Source organism: Rana temporaria, chromosome 3, assembly GCF_905171775.1.
Source record: "Rana temporaria chromosome 3, aRanTem1.1, whole genome shotgun sequence".
Classification (NCBI taxonomy): domain Eukaryota; kingdom Metazoa; phylum Chordata; class Amphibia; order Anura; family Ranidae; genus Rana; species Rana temporaria.
The window spans coordinates 164,353,801-164,361,610 of record NC_053491.1 but is presented as its reverse complement, the minus strand read 5'-3'; the positions used below and the strand labels follow the sequence as shown (position 1 = coordinate 164,361,610).

Genomic DNA, 7,810 nt, shown 5'->3' with positions numbered 1-7,810 from the left:
CAGGGAGAGTCGCAGATCAGCTCTCCCTGTCTGCCTAAACCGAGGAAAGCCGTTAACTACCACTTCCTGGTTGACGGGATGATCAGCTGTGATTGGTCACAGCTGATCATGTGGTAAGAAGCCTTTGTCAGAGGCTCCATACCACGATGGGAGTGACACACCGCACCTCCATGCGCCCCCCTCGCCGTTTCTGTTATCCTGATCACGTCATATGACGTCCGGACAGGATAACAACCACTTTGCCGCTGTCATTTTGCTATACGGCGGGCGGCACGTGGTTAAAGCAGAACTTTAGCCATAGCAACTTATTATTATCATTATACAGGATTTATATAGCGCCACCAGTTTTGCGCATCGCTTTGCAATATAAAGGGAGATGATAGGGTGTTAGAATATTATTCCAAATTCATAATTCGGCAATTCATGGCAAGCTTGCAAAACATATTTTGATTTATGATTAATCATAATAATTAGGTATGAATGAATGACCTTGATCAATTGATATGACATAATTCTTCTATCCAAAACTGAGCATTACTGGTCAACCGATTTGAGAATGACATAAGATTTGACTGTCAGGCAGTTGTTCTACTATGTCCAAAGTTGACATGAGTTCAGGAGGTCAGCAGGCTAACAGATAAGTATACACATAGAGTTCATGTGTCAGAGCTGACATGTTTTTACATGCTTTAAAGTTAAAATCATAGATAATCCATAACTTAGCTATTTATTTGATATTGTTGTTTAATTATTTAGAGTTAGTTTAAGTGAAGTCTTAGTCATACTAATATGTATTAGTATATAGTTACTTAATGAAGTTATAGCTTTATAGCTGATAATATATGTTCTATGACATTGCATCATCAAGCACACTACTCTAAGTATAGAGTGTCACATGTGTGCCTGTCAATCAAACTCCATACGACTCTGTGCTAAGATCTTCATATTGCTGAACCTAGCAGATATTAATATTTGCCATACAAGGGTCTAAGCCTGGGCCGTATGAGGTCATGACGTTCACTTGTAACATATATTTAAGCTTTGCTTTAAAGAAGGCTGAACACATTTGCACCACACACTTACATGAAACACTGATACTAACTCACAATAAGACACACTCACTCACACCCTCTTTGAAAGACAACACTGACATATTGACAAGGACAACAGCTGATACTAGAAGTCAAGAACGTCATTTCCTGCTTCACTTTGGAAAATCTCAGAAGACAACATGCCTGAGGCTGCACACATCCTTTCATAAGCTTGCTACAATACTATCGATCCAATTCCAGATATTTTCATCTACGCTAAACTGAACTTTATACTATTTTTCATTGTGTTTATGATGCCACCTGTGTGACAATAAACTCACACGTTATTTTCAAATCAACCTGACTATGAATGATCTTCATTCAGATACGCCCTTGAAGCTATAAGAATATTAGTTATTAATTTACATTCTTACAGTGGCGAGCCAAAGAAAGTACTGTCTTATCTCTATTTTTACGGAAATCTCGACCCTTGATGAGGGGGGGGAGAGATTAGCGCAGTCTTTGCGAATATTCAAGTCTCGAGAAAAAAGACGGTTCAGAACCTATCAAGCAAGAGGCGTTTGTGTCGCGTCAGATGTGGACAACAGTCCAGTAACAGACGGTTGATGACGAGAAATCCTTCTAATAACGGTGAGTAAAAAAAAAATATGAATTTTATAGATGAAATAGCTAGAGATAGTAAGCTAGAATTTAAAGATGTGTGTTTTTATCCAAATGACAGTCACTTGTGGTTGTATATGTATCAAGAATGCTTAAATTCCAATGTCCAGATAGACAAATCCAGGTTTACTGTGAATAAATTACGTAAGAAAATAAGTAATGTATTGAAATTGGTAAGAATCTTTAATAAGATGATTATTAATATTTTACCTGCCAAAAATGTGTGTACACGAAACCAGACAGAGACTAATAATGTACAGAACACAGGAATACATGAAAATGTGTCCCAGGATGCTCTCAGTTGTTCTAATTGTGAGATTTTGTGTAATTACATAGAGAATCTTGAGGAACAAATAGAGAAATCTAAAAAAATGATTTTGCCAGAGTTGCAAAATGACAGTAAACAGATTGCTGTAATAAATACAGATGACAAAAAGGTTGAAACCAAGTCAAAGCTACAATCTTATTTTCCGGAAAGTTCGGAAATAGAGAATGTTGATGCTACTGATGAAATGGAAATGAAGCATAAAAACTTATTATGTAGGACTGCAAAACTTAAATTGCAAATTCATGATCAGCTGATGAAGGTTCTAAAAGACTTTCCTATTTATGACGTTGAGGCTACTGTATTTTCTAATTGGGATTTATTTGAAATGTTTGCAGATCGTTTTAATCTTTCAAACGATCAACGCAATTACATTTTTCAGTTGTGGATTCCTGTTAATTTTGCTAAACGAATCCATTCACTTGTTAGTGATGATGAAGGTCAAAATGACGCCACAGATAGATTGCGACTATTATTGCTATGTATGACCGGTGAACAAAAACCGACCATAGAAATGCTAGACCTATTACAGACTACTGCAGAAGAAGATCCATTTTGGTTTAAAACAAGATTTTGCAAGGTTTATGAAATGATATTTGGAGTAGATGATGAAACTGACCCAGGTTTAAAAATGGCTTTCATAAAAAAATTTAAATACCTTGACCCAACTTCAGTGGCCATAGCTCAGGAACGGCAAAATTTAAATGCTATAGTAAGTTTCATTGACAAAATTAGGAGACAATTGAATCAAAGCAGTCTCGCACACAAGGTTTCTATTATTCAATGTGACAAAAATAGTCAGGCTACAGACGTGTTAGAAACGACAGGTCTTAGCAGGAATGACAAGGACAGGTGCAGTCAAGTGAGTCAAGGAGACGACCCCATGATGTGTTTTTACTGTCATGGAATTGGCCATATAAAAAAACATTGCTTTAAGTTTAAGAGTGACTTACAAATAAGAACTAAAGATATGGAGTATGAAAAATCAGTTTTTGTACAGCCTGATTTTTCATGTCAAGATAACATTTTGACTGAATTGCCTTATGACACTGAAGTCAAACAGATCAGTAATTTGACTGTTCACAGTAGTTCAGACAATATGGCAAAAGGAGCTGTCACTGAAAAAGAAGGTTTATTGCCATTGCCAAAAATAGAATCACACCCGGATTCAATTTCTCTGCCATTACAATATGTAGCACCAATTATTTTGGACGAGAATGGGAGGCCATATTTACAATGTTTGATAAATGGTAAACATATTAATTGTCTCTTAGACAGTGGATCTGAGATTACCCTTATTAAAGAAAACATACCTGTGAAACCAAATTCTCCTATGTGTAATATAGTGGGTTTTAATAATACAGGTAATTCCACTGCTAGACAGGTATCCAATGTAACATTTGAAGTACCTGGATTAGTGAAAACTAATATTAACATTTGGGTCTGTCACGAAGCAGAGAATATACTTGGCATTGATGTAATCAATAAACAAAAGTGGGTGATTGATTTGGCTAATAAAAGTATTTGGAAAGATCCATCTAGGCCCAAATCAGTGCTGATTGATCCCTCTGTATACCGTAATGTTGGTTCCGTTACCAATATGTCTACAGAACAAAAGTGGCCTGATATTGATGAAAATTGTGCTTTAAAGGAAGTGGTACAATCTTTTCCAAGTTTGTGGTCAAAGTTCAAAAATGACTTTGGAACTTTGAAAAGTGCCGAATTAAATATTGAAGGAAAGGATCCAGAACCTCTTGATCAGAGTGAGTTACCACCAGAATCAATTGGTCCACTTTCTGATATTATTCAAGAATTTGTACAACTTGGAATTGTAAAGAAAGCTAAATCAGTGGTAAATAACTGTATTTGGCCTATCAAAAATATTGATAATTCATATTCTTTATCAGTTGACGTAAGAACATTGGATAAACAAATCACAAATAGCCCAGTTCTTCCTGATAAATCTAACATAAAATTACATTTGAATGTTGAGAACAAAGTGTTTTCTGTACTAGAAATCGCTGGTAGCCATTTTTCCATTCCTTTAACTAAAAGTTGTCAATACAAACTTGCGTTCACATTCAGAAAAGAGACTTATACGTTCACTCGATTAATACCTGATCTAGGTATTGGTGATGGTATAGTTCATGAAACTATAGCAACAATACTTTCTAAATTTTCTAGGCCAGATTGCATTTGTCAGCACGTGGATACGATTTTGCTGAGTACTCAGAATATCGATGAACATATGGCTCTTTTGTCTGAATTGTTTATGATGTTACAAGCTGAAGGTTTAAAATTAAACACAACAAAAGTTCAGTTGATGAAAAGTCAAGTGAAATTCCTTCACATGCAAATTAGTCAAGGAAAGAGACAATTGTTGCAAGAAACAGTTAGGGATATTACTGTTATCCCAACTCCAACAACTTACAAGACATTGCATAAATTTTTGCATAAAATAAATTATTGCAAAGAGTTTGTACATTGTTTCGCAGAAAAAGTTAATCCACTATATAATCTTTTAAGGAATAAAGGTAATATAGTTGACCAGTGGGGTCCAAATGAGAAAAATGCTTTTGAAGTGTTGAAAAAAGATTTGCAGAATGCTCCAGCATTAAGTACAATAAAGGTCTGTTCTGAAACATCGTTTGTTTTGAAAACTCATGTATCTGAGAATGCCATCTCAGTAACATTGTTTCAGTTACAAGAAGGTAAGGAGAAAATAATTGCCTATTTCTCCAGAGTTTTATCATTTTTGGAAAAAACTTTTGAGCCAGGTGTGAAGCAACTTCTAAGTGTTTACTATGCAATTAAAGTTACAGAGAGCATAGTGAAATCAAACAAAACCATTGTACGGACACCTGACTGTTCATTAAAAGGTATTTTTGAGGAAGGTAATTTTAGTGAAATTAAGAAAATATATCCTTTATGGTTCAGAGCTTTATTACAAATACATATTCAGATAGATGGGAACGAAAGACATCAACAGAAATTTACACCAGCACATGTTTATACAGCTGTAGCTGAGAAGTCTTTATCTCAGATTTCCAGCGTAAGAGCTGAGAAATGCATTGAAGTACTTGCAGAACACTCTGACACTAAAGTAAGAACTCCAACACAGAATACAGTTACGCATATTTCTAATCGTTTAGAGGTGAGAACAAAGGCATAGTCCATTGTCATCTCTGGGGTGATATGAAATCTAACTTTGTTCGTTAGAAATAGAATTTGTATCATGACCGGAAAAATGAAATATTGCGTCCTGACATACCTAAACCTCACAGTACATATATTTTATAATTTAGGTTATTTTTAGTCAGAATAAGGACAATACACAGAAGTATATAGAAGTACATAGTCACACAGAAAATCTCTTTGAAGGAAAATATGAGATAGTATTTCACATATAGTTTTAACAAATTCACAAAGTAATTGTCTCATAATGTTTTAATATTTGTTGAGAAAAATATCAAAATGTATAAGAATTAATATAAATATTTTATTCCTGAGTAATGATACTGCCTCTCTTTTACAGATATGGCATCTAAAATCAAACAAATATGGAGGATAACAAGCTTCTATAAAGAGCAAAGAGAAATTCAAAGTTAAAGAAGAGATCCTTTTTGGAAGAATATTTGACAAAAGATTTATATTTCATATTTATGAACTATTTTATCTTATTCATCAAGGTTTTTCTAACCTAATGGAACTTGAAGAAATTTTAAAGACATTTCATGAAGAAACATTAATCGGAAGGAACTTTATCTATCTACTATAGATAAACAATTTAGGACTGAAACATTTGTTCACATATACATATATATTTTTTGATTATCCAATTATTATGATATTAATGTTCACATGAAGTTAGGATTATTATTTTTATTTATTTTTATTTATTCACATATTGAATGTTAGCACACTCATTCTAGTTAATAGAACATTTTTTGTTCATAACTTAAGAAAGATATCATTAATAGAACTATGGAAAGTTATGAAAGTTTTAGAGTATAAAGTATATTTCCAAAGAGCTAAAATATTATTTGAGCACATATATGGAAATATATTATTGCATTATTACTTATTTTAATAATAATAATTTTCATTATTATTATTATTAATAATTATTGATATTAGTCATCATTATGTTATACATTTTTAAAATCTATACCATTATTTCTGGTAAGATTTTGATTAGATAGATCTAAGAAGAGTTAAAAGTAAAGAGTAAAGCATTTAGGAAAAGGAAAATTTCTAGTTGCTTCAGTTCTGAGGAATATCGTGTCCAATCGTTTGATACAAGGTGGAGAAAATGAGATATGAATGTATGTATGTGAGTATTAAATGATTTAGTATGATTAATCATAATTCAGGGGGGATTGTTAGAATATTATTCCAAATTCATAATTCGGCAATTCATGGCAAGCTTGCAAAACATATTTTGATTTATGATTAATCATAATAATTAGGTATGAATGAATGACCTTGATCAATTGATATGACATAATTCTTCTATCCAAAACTGAGCATTACTGGTCAACCGATTTGAGAATGACATAAGATTTGACTGTCAGGCAGTTGTTCTACTATGTCCAAAGTTGACATGAGTTCAGGAGGTCAGCAGGCTAACAGATAAGTATACACATAGAGTTCATGTGTCAGAGCTGACATGTTTTTACATGCTTTAAAGTTAAAATCATAGATAATCCATAACTTAGCTATTTATTTGATATTGTTGTTTAATTATTTAGAGTTAGTTTAAGTGAAGTCTTAGTCATACTAATATGTATTAGTATATAGTTACTTAATGAAGTTATAGCTTTATAGCTGATAATATATGTTCTATGACATTGCATCATCAAGCACACTACTCTAAGTATAGAGTGTCACATGTGTGCCTGTCAATCAAACTCCATACGACTCTGTGCTAAGATCTTCATATTGCTGAACCTAGCAGATATTAATATTTGCCATACAAGGGTCTAAGCCTGGGCCGTATGAGGTCATGACGTTCACTTGTAACATATATTTAAGCTTTGCTTTAAAGAAGGCTGAACACATTTGCACCACACACTTACATGAAACACTGATACTAACTCACAATAAGACACACTCACTCACACCCTCTTTGAAAGACAACACTGACATATTGACAAGGACAACAGCTGATACTAGAAGTCAAGAACGTCATTTCCTGCTTCACTTTGGAAAATCTCAGAAGACAACATGCCTGAGGCTGCACACATCCTTTCATAAGCTTGCTACAATACTATCGATCCAATTCCAGATATTTTCATCTACGCTAAACTGAACTTTATACTATTTTTCATTGTGTTTATGATGCCACCTGTGTGACAATAAACTCACACGTTATTTTCAAATCAACCTGACTATGAATGATCTTCATTCAGATACGCCCTTGAAGCTATAAGAATATTAGTTATTAATTTACATTCTTACATAGGGAAACAATACAATTCAATACAAGCAAGAGGGTTAAGAGGGCCCTGCTCCTGGGAGCTTATGGGGAGGGACTGTTGGAACAAAAGGTAGTAACTGAGGGATGAACTGATGTGAGAAATAGAAGATTGAGTTATTAGTTGAAGGCAGGATAGGGCTCCGCGAAGAAATGAGTTTTCAGGGATGGATGGATGGCCTAAAAGAAAGTGGAGAGAGTAGGAGAGATGGCTGGACAGATTGGGGTAGGGAGTTGCAGAGGATAGGAGAGTCTATAGGGGAGAAGTCCTGGAGGCAAGCATGGTAGGAGATGAGA

The 7,810-nt window shown here is 34.0% G+C and overlaps 1 long non-coding RNA gene across 1 annotated transcript; it reads left to right on the top strand.

Moving 5' to 3' along the window:
* Positions 1-457: 457 nt before the first annotated feature.
* On the top strand, positions 458-7,422 carry LOC120931858. The gene is made up of 2 exons (XR_005747899.1): positions 458-1,682; positions 5,573-7,422. It is a non-coding gene; the product is annotated as an uncharacterized LOC120931858 (long non-coding RNA).
* The last annotated feature ends 388 nt before the right edge of the window (positions 7,423-7,810 follow it).